Source organism: Bidens hawaiensis, unplaced genomic scaffold, assembly GCF_021521415.1.
Source record: "Bidens hawaiensis isolate Kalapana, Puna unplaced genomic scaffold, B.hawaiensis_p1.1 tig00021495_1, whole genome shotgun sequence".
In the NCBI taxonomy this organism is placed as follows: domain Eukaryota; kingdom Viridiplantae; phylum Streptophyta; class Magnoliopsida; order Asterales; family Asteraceae; genus Bidens; species Bidens hawaiensis.
Window position 1 is genome coordinate 39,870 of NW_027493332.1, and position 17,864 is coordinate 57,733.

Sequence of the window (17,864 nt, forward strand, 5' to 3'; positions counted from 1 at the left end):
AGATGTGGGAATTGGAATTGGAATTGGAAGAGGAAGATTAATAATATTAATGTGGCAATGGTGATTGATAGGATTGAGATCTTGTGTAAGAAGATTTGAATGTGTTTCTCCATTGATGTTAGGGTTTGATGCTATCAGATGCACTGAAGAAGAAGAAGAAGTTGCAGGGTAGGCAAAAAGACAAAACTACCCTCACATGCTTCTCACGTGCTGGGATTTAACAGAGTTTTTCTAACCCAGTTAGCGTAAAGGACATAAGTTGTAGGAAAAAAAAGTTTAAAGTACACCGTCTGCAAGGAAACTTAGAAAAGGACACGAACCGTAATTTGGCTTTTTTTAAAGGACAAAATTTGTAATTCTGTAAAAAAAAACGATGTTACATAGGGTTTTTGCGGGTTTTCACAACTCAAGTGGGTTTTCATTCTATACTTTGCCTATATATATATATATATATAATACAATAGGGTCAAGTTATTCTACAAAGGAAGACAAAAATGAGAATGATGAGAAGGATTTATAGCCACATAAAAAAAACCATTCAAAAAAAATTAAAAATAAAAAAATAAAAAAATCATAATTCAAAATTTAATAAAAAAACAAAAAAAGTAAAAAACACAAAAATGTTTCCACCGTCTTCCTCGTTCTTAAAAAAAATCTCGAAAAAGACACAATGTTAAGTGAAAAAGACCATTGTGTCTGTTTGTTTATCATTGTGTTTTGTATTTATTTTCGTCATTGATTGTGTCTTTTTTTCCTTGATATTGTGTCTTTTTTTCTTGACATTGTGTTATATTGGTCAACATTGTGTTATATTTTGTTCGGCATTGTGTAATATTTTGTGATTTGTTGTGTCTTTTTTTAGTTATAATTGTGTCTTTTGTTCATTTTCGTCATTGTGTCCTTTGTTTCTGCATTGTGTCTTTTCAGGGTTTTTTTTTGGAACGAGAATCACGAGGGAAACATTTTTGTTTTTAAAATTTTTTCATTTTTTATTTATATTTTGAGTTATGATTTTTTTATTAATTTTTTGGAATTTTTTTGAGGGGTTTTTTGTGTGGCCACAAATCCTTCTCACCATTCTCATTTTTGTCTCTCTTTGTATTTTAACTTTTCTCTAATACAATAATACTAAACATAAAACACACCCAGGCAACAAACCCCCCCCCCCTTTCGCCCCATATATTGCCTGGGGCGATGTTGCCGCCTGAATGTCGCCCAAATCTTGTGATTTGCCGCCCTAGTACAGATACCCTAAATGGGTTACTGGCTAACCTTATCATATCGAGAAACGTTCATCTTTTGATCCGGGAAAAACCCTTACCTAAGGCCAACGCTCTGAACACTCGTCTGAAGGCACAACAGTGCGGTGTAACTAACAACTTGTACCTCATAAAAGTTCATTATTGGCGTTCTCAAGCAGAATAAATGTAGGGTCGAACCTATGAAAAATGTAAGTTAAAATGAGCCGAGTTCGAGCTTTAAAAGTGTGAAAGAGCCAGACTTTTGTATAATGAGTCGGGTTTAACTCAACTCACTTCTAGTCCATATTACGTGTATGAAGTAAAGTAAAATATTAATTTTGTTAAAAGGCATTTAGATACTATCACTGTATTAGGCTTATACTTACCATACCTTCATAATCTTCCAATGTGCCAAGTATATATGCCTTTCGAAAATACAGATGCAAGTAAAGTTTTATTAAATGAAGTATACTGAAAAAAAAAAAGACTAGTATATACGTCTTTCTAAAATACATGTGCTAGTCATGTGTCATTTTGATGAAACAAAGGTTGACACATGATACGATCATAAAATACTAAACGTTGTCTCACTCATGAATTGATCCATGATAGTTTGCAATGATACATGTTAAATGTTTCGTTACAACCACTACGCAAAAGACTATAGTTGATCAATAATTAAAACAATATTGTTTTTGTGTAGTGTTTGTGTTTGATATGACGAAAACATTAATAAGAAGTCAAATGAGTAATTAAACACAAAACTTTAAAGCCTTTATACTAAGACTTTATGTTATGGGGCTTCAGTGTGGGCGCTCTTGCCCACCTCGTTGCCACGTCACTCGCGCACATCACGAAAAGTTCAAGCGAGCGGGGGTGATATTGATGAGGTGTGAGCTGGGTCACGAGCGCTAATGGGCAATTGTGGGAATGGAGTAAATGCTTTGACTCGCGTTATTGGCTCACCCACCACAACATGGTCAAGTGACTTCAGCAGGGGCTTTATCCGGTGTTTAGCCAGCGCCAGACGGTGCAATATGATAGGATGAATCTTAATGATGGCTTGAGCCACAACACATAGCCTAAGTCAAGAAAAATATACAAAGCCCTAGCTACGCTTGATCTTCAAGATATATAGACATACGACTTTCTGTGTTTAAATATATATAACTTTATAACTAGCTAGTGTAAGATGGTGGAACATAGTGGTGACTTAATTAAGACTTGTTTTTTTTTATTTTGTATAACTTTTATTTGTGTATAGTATATATAATCTTATAATTTAGATGAAACATATATTCAAGGGTAGCGACCCTCTCAAATTTTGTGTAATTAGTTATCAACTATACAAGATAATTGAAAAAAAAAATATTAGATTTGGCCCAATATTATAAGAGTTACGTTTTAACCACTCAAATAATTACACGAGGCACGATCGACTTGGATAGGAAGACAAGGTGGTCCATGGCCCTCAGCTCGATCACCCCACTAGGCCCTATTTTTTAAATACAAATGGAAACCTAATAAGTAAAAGAAGACTAGAATGAGGGACTCGCCTCCTTAATCATCTCGCGAGTCCCTGATAGCCCAATTCAGGCATTCAGTGAAAAAAAAAGCCCACCAGTCGCAGCTAGCCCAGCCCAGTGAAAACAGAAGCGACACTTATCAAATGAACAAATGGAAGCTCCAACGAACAAATGGAAACCACGACGATTAAAAGAGGACTAGAATGCGGGACTTACCTCCTTAATCGAGTCGCTGATAGCCCCGCTCAGTGAAAACAATAGTCCACCAATCACTTCTAGTCCGTTCAGTGAAAAAAGAAGTGACACTTTTCAAAAGAACAAATGGAAGTCCAAACGAACAAATAGAAACAACAACGAGCAAAATAAGATTAGAATGAGAGATTCACCTACTTGATCATCCCACGAGTCCCTGATAGCCTAGTTTAGTGAAAATAGCAGCGATACTTTTCAAACGAACAAATGGAAGCCCAAACGAACAAATGGAAACCACGATGATTAAAGAGGACTAGAATGAGGACTCGATTCCATGAAGCCCTGATAGCACCTTTCAGTGAAAAAAAAGTCCACTAGTCGCGCGACTAGCCCAGTTCAATGAAAAATAAACTAAACTTTTCAAACGAACAAATGTAAACCACGACTATTAAAAGAGGACTAGAAAGCAAAACTTACCTCCTTAATCATCCCATGAGTCCTTGATAACCCCATTCAGTGAAAACAAAAGTCCACTAATCACTACTAGCCCCATGCAATGAAAAAATAACCGACACTTTTCAAACGAACAAATGGAAGCCCAAACGAACAAATGAAAACCAAAACGAGTAATATAAGACTAGAATGAGGCACTCACCTCCTTAATCATCCCACGTGTCCTTGATAGCCCCATTCAGTGAAAACAAAAGCTCACCAGTCGCAGCTAACCCAATTTAGTGAATATAGAAGCGACAATTTTCAAACGAACAAATGGAAGCCCAAACGAACAAATGGAAACCACGAGGATTAAAAGAGGACTAGAATGCAAGATTTACCTCCTTGGTCATCTCATTAGTCCCTAATAGCCCCGTTCAGTGAAAACAAAAGTTCACCAATCACTACTAGCCCCATTTAGTGAAAAAAGAAGCAACACTTTTCAAACGAACAAATGGAAGCCTAAATGAACAAATGAAAACCAAAACGAGTAAAAGAAGACTAGAATGAGGACTCGGCTCCATAATCGCCCCACGAGTCCCTAATAGCCCCGTTCAGTGAAAACAAAAGCCCACCAATCGCTGCTAGCCAAGTTTAATAAAAACAGAAGCGACACTTTTCACATGAACAAATGGAAGCTCAAACGAACAAATGAAAACCACCAAGAGAAACGAAGACTAGAATGAGAGACTCGCGTTCTTGATATGGCCGGCTTGGATAGGAGGGCAGGGGGGTCGACGGCCCCCGGCCTGATCATCCCGCTTGGCCCGAAATATTTTTATATCTTTTTACGAAAAGTATATATATTTTTAATGTTTAAATCCAATTACTCAATTTATTTAAACCTAACAAAAGACCCTTTACATAAGACCCAAAATGATTTCCGCATTCGCTCCAAAAAATTTTAACGATTCTCAGAGACGGATCTGACTCAAGGTAATCATGTGTGGGTTTAGACGTTATTTTTCTTTTCCTTTTTATCAACCACCGAATGATTTATAACCATTATTACTATACAATAAATAACAACTTTGGTGCTGCTTGGACACCTCTATTGGACCAAGTGTCACGTTATCATTAGGCCACATCATCTTTTATGTTTTTTTGGTTTTAATTCCAGTATCGTAACATACATAAACTGAATCGATCGAATTCGCGTTGACTCTCCGCCGCAATGCCCTGGTTTAACCGACCAAATTTGCCGCACAATGCGTGCAAGAAAATAAGCGTTGTTACTGTTGCGGAATTTTTAATATGTTGAATTTTACTTAGACGAACGGTGTTACTGTTTTCTGCGTTAACGTACAGATTAAATTTTTTTTTTAATTCAATGTCGGTATCTTAACGAACTTAACCCATACCAACTGAATCCACATTTGTGCGCCATCGCAACGCAATGTTGCGCCGGGTAAAAAAACTAGTTCATTCATAAAGTTTATATATCCTTTTAAATCAGTGGCAATGCTATGCACTTTAAGCAATCATAATTTCATACATTATGGTTTAGAAATTACAATAAAGGAATGTTGTGGTCTATGTTTGAAGCACAACCATAGAAGGTTAACCATCTATTGTTGTATGATTTAAGACAGGTTATTCAAAATTATTAGAATTGGTAACAAATGAGTAAGTTTGAAGGTGTATAGATTGGAAATTGGTAGGCCCATGTGTGAGTTTACAACTTTATGTTGTATCTGGTTGCTTCATATCTTTATTACCTTTAAAATCTTTAACATATAACTTTCATAATTATTAGTGCATTTATTGTTTCTATCCCTTTTACCCTAAGGAACCTTTTATACAATTTATAGAATAAGTCAATAATCACACCTTATATATTTGGAATGGAAGTAAAAAAACTTAGAAATTTAAAACCGACAAATAATTAGTGTAATTACTTTTTTTAGGAAAATTCCGAATATCATGTGATTTAAAAAAGAAATTAATTAATCAAACAAATTGAAAGGGACAAAGTTAGAGGAAACATTGAGGTCAAAAGTGGATCCTTATTAATGATTTTGGATAGAACTTATATCTAAGTTATATGCAACTATAACAAGGTATTTGGCTCACAAAGCTCTAATGATGACTTAGAGATTGGTTACACAATGCATTTATATTATACTCTTGATCTCTGATTTATAAGGGATCAAACCTATGAAACTTAAAGAATAATATAAAAAAAAGAGGAAAAAATATTCATATTAAATAAATCAAATTCAATCAAATAAGTAAATAAAATGAAGTAGAAGAACTCAAATTTCAAATGAACAAATTCAAAGTTGAAAATGATCTTTCTGATTCTCGAAGAATGAGGGGCAGGGGATTGGTCAAGAAAGATCTCTTGTTCTTATTATAAGATCGTGATTAAATCCGCATATGTTTGATAAAGAGAATAATTGTACCCAATATTATTTTTAGTCTTTTCTCAGTTTCTGTGTTAAGCTTTTTTTATTTGTTTTAAAACAATTTAACTTCCACTAGAATTTTGAAATAAGAAGAATGCTATACTGAAAATCAAATTCATAAAAGCAACAAAAATTATCACTACATATGTATTTTGTAAGGGCCTATGTGTTAAGACTGTTAAAAAGTCCTGAAAAGGCCACCAATAATCATTCATTCGAGTTATTAGATCGTGCGTAGTGGTAGGGAAAACGGCCCCCGCCTTCTTCTCCATTAGCCTTCTAAATTTTGGCCCTACCACTGTGCAAAACGAACGCTGCCTACACTACGAGATGGGCAAAATTGAGGACGAAAACGAGGGGCCGGGGCGGTGTGCTTCTCGTTTTGGGCGCGTTTTGGACTCCTAAACAAGCCCACTACGACTTACAAGCATGCCTATATGTTGTAACATTTATCACATAAATCATATTGTGGGCGCGCAATCCCACTCCACCCGGGTTCCCTCATATTGGTCTCGAATTTCATACCTAATTTTACAATGGGAAACCATCTGGAGGCAGAGTGGTCTCGGATGTTGTGTAGGCCACAAATATGCATGAAGGAGAGAAACAGAATGCTAAAGACAATCATCGAGATATGAATGGGAATGGAACTTTCTACAATGCCCGGGTTAGGTGTGGCAGAGCTGTTCACGAACTAAGTCGAACGGAACGCCGACTTGCTCATACTTGGTTTGGTTTGAAATCCAGTCGCACCTAGCGGATTGAATTTAATGAAATAAGCGCTATTTTTATGTGTGAACTTGGTTTGGTTTGAAACTGAACGGCTTGGTTCTGCTTGATTTTATACAAAGTTTCAATTTTAAATTTCTAACACTCCAAAATATCATTAATTCAAGACTTTTAAACTTAAAATGTCTGAACCTCCAACTACAAAATGTTTAAAACTAAGTTAACAAGAAAACATATATTAAACGAGCGGCTATAGTTTAAATTTGAACATTTTATGCTAAAAACTTAAAAAATAGTATATATATATGTGTATATATATATATAATTAATAAATAAAATATAATTCGAGCAAAACAAACCGAAGTGAACTGAGCGAGTGTTTGCTCATGCTTGGCTTGCTTTCAAACCGAACTGAGCCAAACGACTCATTTCCAAACCGAGTTGAAATCAAACGAGCATTTTTCGAGCAATTTTCGTGCGAGCGGCGAGCAGTTTGAACATAGGTGTGTGGGAGGGGGGGGGGGGTAGGCCAAAAATTAAACTCGTATATAAATAGGCAGTCATCTATAGATTTATGAATAATGTGTGTGTTACAATAAATAATAATTTCATTATAAAATTTTAGAATTCTTGGAGTGGTACAAAATTTTGTTCAGGAGACAATAGTGTCGGCTGCTTCATTCAGGCCCACTGTCCGGGCTGACCATATCTGTTTCCGGCCCAACTTCGACAACATGCGAACAATAGAATAGAAGTAACCAAGTACAGCTGTGGGCTTCTGCTATTTGGCCCATGCTAATAATCTCCCACGGCCCAGTATATGTTTCTTTGTGTTCCCGGCCCACACAAACAGATAAAGAAAAAATTAAAAAAAAAATAAAACATTATTTCTACCATTTCTTTCCTTCATTGATGCTTTGCATACCTTTCAATCTCCACAAGGATTTTTATGTGTTTTAGTTTTACGTAGATGATCAAAATGAGGCCCGCCTCTGAGATTTCAGTTGCCCTAAAAAAGCGCTGAAAAGTGACCCGTTATATTAAAAAAATTCAAAGATTGACGATTTGTATACAATTTTTTTTCATACATATAATTTAAAAAAAAATTACAAGATATTTAATATTAGTTGATTTTTTTTAACACAAGCACATGGGCTGGGCCTATGGCCATTGACTCAATTTGAGTCATTGACTCAAGCAATTATTATTATAGATCGCATATCATATAATGTAGTGTTGTGAATGTATTATGTACATATTATATTGTGTTATTTCCAAGGAGCTTACACAATGACAAATTTGGATGTTTTTGAACAAATTCCAAATTATAACAAGATTTAGCCTATTTTGGCATCAACAGATTCTTAATAACCAAGTTATTGCCCGATTAGCCGATTTCGGTATTAACATATTCTTCATTACCAATTTTTGGCTTGATCAAGCGGATCTTGATCATGAAACAAGATTGACATGGCTAGTGCAATGACGGTGAGTTCGTTGACAATGATGATACGTGCATATAATAGTTAGGTCTTATCTAAAATCGGCATATTCTTATTTAGAAATTTTTAATTTTTAAAATTTAAGTTTTTATTCATATGTTATCCGGTTTTCGATCCTACTCTCAGTTCACTCATAAATATAAGTACTACTATATCTGTCTAAAAAAATATTGTATATGTGAAGAAAAACTAATCAAACCTAGAGCGGTCAAGTTAGTATCTCATCCGGATGTGGAAGTAACGTTAGGCCTTTCAAGGTTTTCACCAACAATTTCTACAAAACAGAAAACCGTGAGCTCGTTACAAGAAGGGGAATGGGGGGGGGGGTTGTTTATTCTTGTAATCACCATCTGGCATATGAATCGTTATTGTATGGTGTGAGTATTGATGAGAGGAGTGAATAAGATGCCTTTACCGTTGGTTATGCTCCCTATTTATAGCCGAAGGGGTATGAAAAGGTTTTGGCCAGCTCTCACCATCTTTTGAACCTTCTATTCGTTGTGCCTTGGCACGTTACTGGTCCCTGATTGGTTGAGACAACTGGGCAAATGGAATGTTTGTCTCCTGGAGGTACAATACTGGCATCTCCTGATACGCTCGTCGTGCATGTTTGTCCTTTCTGTACTATTTGTCCCCTCATGGGGTTCTAGTATTCGTGATTGGCTGTGGCCTTCCGACATCCACTTTGATTATTCTGCGGATGGCTATGTTGCCTGTTGTGATCCTTCCGCGGTTATGAGTTCTTGTCCTTTTTGCGTGCCTTCTAAAGGACCTTACCTCTACAATATGTCACTATTTATTTTTCTTAAAAAACTTCTCATATTTTTTTAATAGTTATTCCTTTTTAAACCTTATCATAAGTGCAAGTTTTTCATGTCAACGATATATTTTTAGTTTAACACCCAAAATTATTTTATGGGTTTAATTTATAAAAATAAAAGTCCAAACAAGATTCAAATTCTCAAACCCTAGTTTTGTGTATATCCATGCAAACAAATTACATTTCTAAACATATACTTATATAAACAACTAACTCTTTACCTTATGCATCAAACAATCATACATTAAACAAACCTAGAGAGAAAGATGAGGAGAGTTTGTTGTTGTAGTGCGCCTCTCTTGGTTGTACATTTGAGTCTGCTTACCGAACCTCGAATGGTGTTGGCGGTTGATCCTACACAAGGATTTACTAATGTCCCCTTAACGTCAAGTAGCTTCGTATACCAAAAACCATACAACGTACCACTCAGTGACCGATACAGTTTTGTGAATGGAGTTCATCGATTTTGGGTTTATGCAAATGATAAGCCATTTGAACGTGGAAGTGATACACAACCGCGAACGGAAGCTCAAATAAAAGTAAGTTTTTTTTATTAAGGGTCATAATCAAAGTATTATCATAATCCCTAAAGTATCTTAGCACATCATATTCTAACATGCATAACTTTAGGAATTCTGATCAACATATCTTAGTTTAGCAAGTCCATTAGCTAGTTGTATTATACAAGTTAGCAATGCATGTTTTTAATACACAATTGCGGTTTTTTATAGTTAGTGAACAGTAAAACTGTAAATTTCAAAAAGAGGTCAGAGCCTTAATACGACACATGAACCATCCATGTAATTAGTTCTATAAAGAATTAACGTGATCTTCTAGCATATAAATTGTTAATCCTTTTTTTTATTACGTTTTACTATACAGCCAGACTACACGTCAGGGATTTGGCAGTTTGAAGGTTATGCTTTTATACCACACGGAACATCAGGTGCCACAATAGTAAAAATTCATGGTGCGGCCCAAGGTAACACGACACTACTACTAAGGATTTACAACGGAGATATGAGGTACTATGACGGGCAAGTAATCGCTACTGACCTATATGATAAATGGTTCAAAGTGAATTTAATTCACAACGTGGATGAAGGAAGACTTATGGTTTACATTAACGACGTTAAGTAGTTTGAGTCTCATGATCAAGGCCCGGGAGACTTGTATTTCAAATGCGGTGTTTATGGTGGCCCGAGTGATACTAGTCGATATATGGAGTCGAGATGGAGAGATATTAAAATATATAAAAAGTAATTGCTAAATGTAAGAAACGTACATAAATACTTAGATGATGTAACGTATTATTGTTTTGTTATAAAATACGTGTTTTGTGTTGTATAACAACTTGTCTATTACAAGTCATAATTAATTGAATCATGAAATCAATCAAATAACAGCTTGTTTGTATGGAAGCCCATTATGACTTCCTATCAGTGTGGGCTTGATACCCAAGTACTTAACAACTAGCCCATCTAGCACTATATGGAAAAAAATACATACAAATAAAGCCCCTTTCTTCTTTTACTTCTCAAGTAGAGATGCACAAATCGGGTTTAAAAAAATGGTACTGAGTAGGGGACCGATGTCGGGTATGGTTAGGTTTTTGACTAGTTTTGTCAGGTTTTTATCTGTTTTGGGCAGGGTCGGGTTTTCACCTTGTAGATGTGGAACCGGTTCCAAGTCCGGTTTCTATGAGAAACTGGTTTGTACCTGTGGGTCGGGTCTAAAACTGGTTTTATATATTTATTTTTAAACTTACAATATACATGTACATTATGAAAAAATATATGTAATGGGACATCACATAGATGATAAAACACAAAATAGAGCAACACCATGTGCGGCAAACCGGCCAACTATTAACCTTCAAATTTATTAAATTTCAAAGTTCATAAAGTTGCAATTAGTGAAAAGGTTTTAAGTTTATTTGTTTAAATCTGTTAGAACTTAATTGATTTTCAATATTGAAGTTGCATGTTTCTCATCAAACACTTTGATTTCATATATTTTGGTAGTAATATTTGCATAAACGTTGCCAGTCAAAAAGTTGAGTTATCTGATTTGATGTTTATAATATATTTTACAAACTTCTATATTTTTCTTGCATTTTATCTTGTAAAAGTGATTAGCAAGGTATAAAGGCAGTTACAAATAAAATGCTAAATTCAAATTCTAGCATATAAGATAATTTTTCTCTCTTCATACTTTGTAAGTGTGGTATATATACATCTATAGTTATCCAACTTATAAAAATAAAACATAATTCGTGTATCCATAACATTAAAGAACCAAAATTATTTTTTTAATTAATGAGTAGCAATTTTTTAAATAATTTAGTATTTAAAAATGTATTTATTTTATATATATTGACAATGATACTCACCTATTTTATTATAAATATTAGTAAACTTATGAGATTTGACATATATATAATATCCAAAATTTAATTTTCTTTATATTTATCATGTCCGAGTACCCCGAGTACCCCCAACTCCAGTCGTCCGCCTAGCGACTTTTACAATCTTGCTTATAACCATGACATGCATTTTCGTTCGTATATCTACTTTACTCGGTACTTGCTATCAACCTTCTCCTGGTAGTACAGAAACCTATACATGAAATTAGAATGTACTTGAACCTGATTCGAATATATGCATGTTGTATTTAAACATTTGTCTATTCGTGTTATAAACAATACGTGAATCACGTTCTCGTATGTCTTTTCTCCTATAATAAAAATGGCGTGTATAATAATAATGTGTGTATATATATATATATATATGATTCTAGTATTTGCCTTTTGGTATACAAATGATACTCAAATTTGAATTTTATTTTGAATCCAATTTTTAATGATGTCAAACGTTAAAATCTTATCTTGTTGCTTTTATTTAGGTCATTCCAAAATCCAAACCAACAAATGACAAAGATCATGACTACGTTTGTCGAATTAAGAACTTTCAATAGAAACGTAATATTTGTCAATATGGAGCCTAGATACGAATATTCTACTTAGGTTTTTGTGTTGTTTTGGACTATTAAAGTAGTTGTTTTATGCTTGTTTCCATCACTTTTCGACCGTTATTTAATACTATCAAACATTGAAACAATCTTTTGTATTTGAACTTGAAACATAATTTATATGAAGTCTTATCACGTTTACATTATATAAAAGTAGCATAAGCTGCATGGCAATTGGCACCTCCTCAAGGGTATATAAGTTGTTCTAAAAGTTAATATTGAAAAGTTTATAAATTCACCTTAAATGTATAAAAACTAGGTTTCATGATTAAATACAAACATTTCTTAACATGAAAATGATAAGAATCAATGTGCGGTTATTATTAGCTTTGCTTTTATAAGTATTTGTTGTTAGTAATTTGTTCGTATTTGCTGATTTCCGATTATAAGACGTTATAAGTATTTGTTGATTTACATTTTGTTGTTATTGTTGGTTTTTTTATGCTGTTATAAGTATTTTCGGTTATTTTTAATTCTTTTGTTGTTATTATTAGGGTTTTTTCTTTGTTATTATAAAATATTGCTTATGTAGATTGGTATTATAGTTGGTATTGTTTCATACGTTCTCATTTTTAATAGATTGGTATTGCTTCCTACGTTCTTATTTTTGATAGATTGGTATTCTTTCATACGTTCTCATGCTAAGATCATTTAGTACATGAACCTCCCCTAGAAACTAGTGGGTTGAATAAGCTCATTGCAACTGGATGCTAGAATTTGTAAGGCTTGATTTGACAACCTGTACATTAGTATTCGCCCCACGGTAACAATTTCATGTTGAAATGCTGATAGAAATAAACACGTAGAAACAACACATCCTGAAACATCTTTGATGGCTTATATATCATCACGAAAACTCGGTTTTAAACTGAAGCATAGAGGCCGTAATGGAACATTCAAAATTTTATAAAACATCATATTAACCCTTTTGAACCCATTGCAACCCTCGTCGTTGGCGATGTTCCGTCACAGTATGCATCCAATCATTAAGGTTCTTTTACAAACACACACAAGCCTCCAAACATTTGGTCAGCTAGTGAAACCCGTGGTTGGAACCTGCACAATCTACCCTTAAGGTGGCTATAGCGTCATCGCTCGGTTGTCCTACCTAGACATGGGTATCAGTCGGTGCACCGTCTACCCTAATACAGTTCGTCATTATCTTATTATATAGTATTATTTTAAAAACATATATTATTATCTAAATACATACATTTTATCTAATATATTAAATAGTAGCATACCAACTCAACCCTACATCCCAAAAGACACATGGGTTGTTTCTTATACCATTTATAATCTTCGACCTCTATTTTTCAACCACTATTGTTCGATTTTAGTAGAAGCTCACATATTCATTTTTGTTTACCCAAGTGGAAATTTCTCACGAGGATTACTAATCGATGGATTCCTCCCACTCAGTACGTTAACTCAAAACACATGGTGAAAATTTAGGCGGAACGTTCTTTATCGCCTAATATATATTTTTGTGATTTATTTTTAAACGTTCTAACGATTAACATGTTTAATTTTCAAGCGAAACACGGCCATTTTATTAAAAGAAACAACAATGCCAATCAAAAAACAATGGATTTAGTAATTAGTAGATAGTAATTTTTTCAACACATAATTTTTGTTTCATGCCATTAAGAAAAAAAATTGTTTCCTTTTCAGATAATGTATATGTAATATCAATTCCATTTAAAAGCAAACACAAGGTAAGTTTTTTTTAGGTTTAAAGTGGAAGTGAAAAGCAAAAGGTAAAAGAAAGTGAAGTTGTCTTTTAGTTGGTTGTCATGGGCGAGTGCAGTGCTTTTGGGTTTTTCCATACTATTAAAAAGGACAAAACTTGGTGGTCCGAACCCACCTGTGACTTGTGGCTCAGTTCTCATGCCCAGGCTCAGACTCTGGCTCTGTTTTTGGAAGCACCAGACCCACATTGGGCCTTGTTTCAACGGCTTTCTAGTATGGGTTTGGTGTGGTACATCCATTTGAGTCATTTGATACTATTTCAATAATAACTTCTTTTGACTTTGTAAATCATTCCCTAAGTAATTGTGAATATCTAATAATGATCACTATTGCTACTACTTTATATAAATTCTTAAGTTAAAATATAAAAAATTAAATCATTTTCATACAAGTGAATATACAAGTTTTTATGCTTATAATTACGTTATTAAGTTTAGAGTGAATGGCTGGGCAAACTTGGTGCACGAGACTCCCGCATGTGTGGAGTCTACGAACTTGTGCTATATGATGTATAAATCTTTACCTATATATTTGCGCAAGAGATTACTTTTACGACTTAAACACATGACTTGCATGTCACATGTTAGTAGCTTTATTATGTCTACAAGGCTCGTCCCTTAACTACTTTAACAACATACTAAAACATTTTCATTATGTGAATAGTTAAATATGTTTTTTTAACCTATAACCTTACTTTAGCGACTCAAGTGACCCTGTTGTCTCCGAGCCTGTCTTTGTTGGTCAAGAGGACACACCAATGTGAGTCTGTAAGAGCTTCTGTACGCTTTTGTTACATGTCACTAAACGCTCTTTCGTATTTTTCAATTAATCCTTAAACATATCTATAATTACCACAAACCTATGACTAATATAAGAATATCATCAAATTAATGGTTTCATTTTAAAGTGTTTGATTGTTTATTTTTTTATAAGTTTGTCAAAACCCTACTTTGAACTTCATGCATAGAAGTTACCCCATATCTTAATGAGTAAGGATTGTTAAGGAAGACAAGACAAAGGGTTTAGTCTTTAATTTGCTGCTTTGAGTAAGGTTGTTTGTTTGTTTCTTAAATTGTCTCTTTATTGTTGTCTCAAAATTCAAAAAGATGGTTTCTTTCAAGATTTTATTCTCTTAATTCAACCCCTATATTGTTGTTAAATATTATGCATCTCTAAGTACCTCAAACAAATCAACTCAGATTCCAAACACACTGCTCTAGATTTCACTCACAACAGAAACATGGCTACATATAAATTATATAATACCAACACATGGTCACATATGTATTCACATCCATACAAATATATACATATGTAAAGACACACATACTATTACATGCATATACTACACACATATTCAAGCATGCATATGTATGTAGTTATGTACATATGTGCATAGATGTATTATGTATAATATACATATAATAGTTATAAAAAGAAGAAAACTTAAAAGGGGTGTTGAACACAAGACTAATGATTTAAGAATAATAATCCCCATCATGAACATTATCTTTTCTTCTCCTTTTCCTTTATCTTTTTTAGAAAGAATTTTAATAAGTAAAAACGATACCCAACTTATGGAACTTAATTACTAATTTCTTTATGACTTTATGCCCTTAGGATATGTTAAGCAGAAACTTCAACTTTTGGCTAACCCAGTTTTCAAGGTGATGTATCATTGACTAGGAACATATGTATCAAGCTTGTATGTTTTGTTTGTAAAACTTTATTTGGACCACCCCATTATTTCACTTGTGACTACTTCAACATGTATAAATGATGTGTATGACTAACATTAAGTTTGGTAATTTAAACACATCAAGAGGGATTACAAAATCAGATTATGTCTAAATGCATGCCTAAATCATTTAATATTTTAATGCATGACATATGATTTACGCATTATCTTTCTTTCAGAGCATCTGCAACAGTAAAGGCTTCATAGGCGGCCAAGCCTCCTTCACGTCATCAAGGTTGTCCCTCTTTCACCCTTCTCAGCATGTACACTATAGTCTCCTTCCCCTCTCACAAATCACTGATCCCGTCCTTGCACCTTAACGCATAGGTGCCTTACACACATCTTGTTGGAGATGGTCACATATTTCCATTTTATTTAATTTAGTATGAAAATCAACATACTTTTAATTTCGGTGTTAAGAATATTCGGTTTGTTGAGCACCTTGCACCACTAAACCAATGATCTTACGGTGACATACGTACTTCTCATGAAAATCAGGCATTAATGCATTCAATGGTTATTTTTTCTTATGAATAATCAATGCTCATATGATGATTATAATACTATTTTATTTTCTCATGAAAATTTCTTAAATAAAATTATAATTTATTTTTTAGAATTATGTTGTTTAAGCTGTTTATTTCTTTTTAGTATTTGTTCATAATGCACATAAATTGTGCAACATTACTTTGTTTATTATAGATTTCTTTATATAGTATTTACATAACAAAATTAGAAACATACAATTATGTGTAGGAAGTTTTGTGAAAATGTAGTTACCTATTGAATTCAAGTTTGTATGTGTGTGCGGGAATAAATGTTCATATAATAGTATATTGTGTAGGTTCATATACTTTACTATGCATGGATTATTTTTCACTGCGTAGGTTCATATATGTGCAGTGTAGGTGATATTTTTGAATTGTTTATTGTAGGTTCATATATTATACTATGTATAGATTATTTCACTGTGTAGGGAATGTTAGTTCTTTACATTTTCATCAACACGGAACTAATATTACATATGTAGGATAATTTTGCTTACTATGTAGGATATGCAGGATAAAATATTTACTGTACTAGGTGTGTAGGACAATTTGTTTTACTATTTAGGGCATGCAGGATAAAATCTTTACTGTATAGAGCGTGTATTTGTTTGCTATGTGGGCATGCAGGAAAAAATATTTATTATGTTGCATGTGTATGATAATTTTGTTTACTATGTAGGGTATGTAGAATAACATATTTATTGTGTTGGGTGTATAGGATAATTTTATTTACTATGTAGAGTATGTAGGATATAATATTTATTGTGCTAGGTGTGTAGGATTTTATTGTTAATAATTTATTGTGTAGGGTAGATATCGAAATACCGATGAAAGTGCTAGAAATATGGGATTGTGAACAGAGATGTTTTTGTGTTCTTGAACGGTTGATTCATAGAAATATAAAATATAAAATAATTAATAAAGAAATAAAAGTCAACTGAAACATCTAACAATTAAAAGGTCAACGCAATTGTTGTCGTCGCTATAAATTAGCTTATCTTGACGACATGCCATCGCAAAAGCAACATGGCGGGTATTTTTTTCGTGAATCCCTCCTAAATTATTTCCAGACTTGTTGTCGCTATAGAAACTAGAAGTTCCAAATTTTAAAACTATTCTTTTTCGATGACGCGTCGTTGCTATACCCGAAGCTATTCCAACGACAATAAGTCGTTGCTATATGGTTCGTCGTAATAGGCTTCGATTCTTAGTGCTGCTCAGTGCATTTAAGATACTACAGTAGAAACTCAATAAATTAATACTCGATTATTTAATAAACTCTCTAAGATAATATTTTTTGCCGGTCCCGACTCGGGGATAGGGTGCTAAATTAATAATTCTCTAAAATTATAAGATAATACATTTTTGATAATTTCTTTAGACCTCATATAAAATATAAATTAATAATTCCTTATATATAGCATATTACATGAATGATTTATGCATGTTTCTTAAAAAATGACTCAATTGTCTTTTGTTTTTTGTTTAAATCAATTTTCCCTTGAATCTCGTCTCTAATTTTCCTTAGCATGGTAAGAACTTCTGGTGTTGTTTTCTCATAGCTCAACAAGAAATTGTTCAATGTGATTGCCGCTTTAATATCTTCGTTTCGCGAAGGGGGCTCCATTGTAGAACTTTCATCATCTTCTTCATCGATATTATCTTTATTAATTTCAATAACGCTTTCAATAATTTTTTCATCAGTCAACAACTGTTCAACTACATTTTCTTCTGGGTGAGTCAGAACATTCTACTATAAATTAATAATTATTAATTTATCGATTAATTAATAACTCTTTTAATTAATAAATTTTGATGGTTCCAAGTGTATTATTTTATAGAGTTTCTACTGTATAAGCCTTAATTGATATCATTGATTTATTCAT

The 17,864-nt window shown here is 33.4% G+C and overlaps 1 pseudogene across 1 annotated transcript; it reads left to right on the plus strand.

Annotated features, from left to right (window-relative positions):
• The first annotated feature begins 9,176 nt into the window (after nt 1-9,176).
• Nucleotides 9,177-10,173, plus strand: LOC143563525 (citrate-binding protein-like; annotated as a pseudogene). The gene is made up of 2 exons (XR_013140685.1): nt 9,177-9,449; nt 9,793-10,173. The product of XR_013140685.1 is annotated as a citrate-binding protein-like (transcript).
• The last annotated feature ends 7,691 nt before the right edge of the window (nt 10,174-17,864 follow it).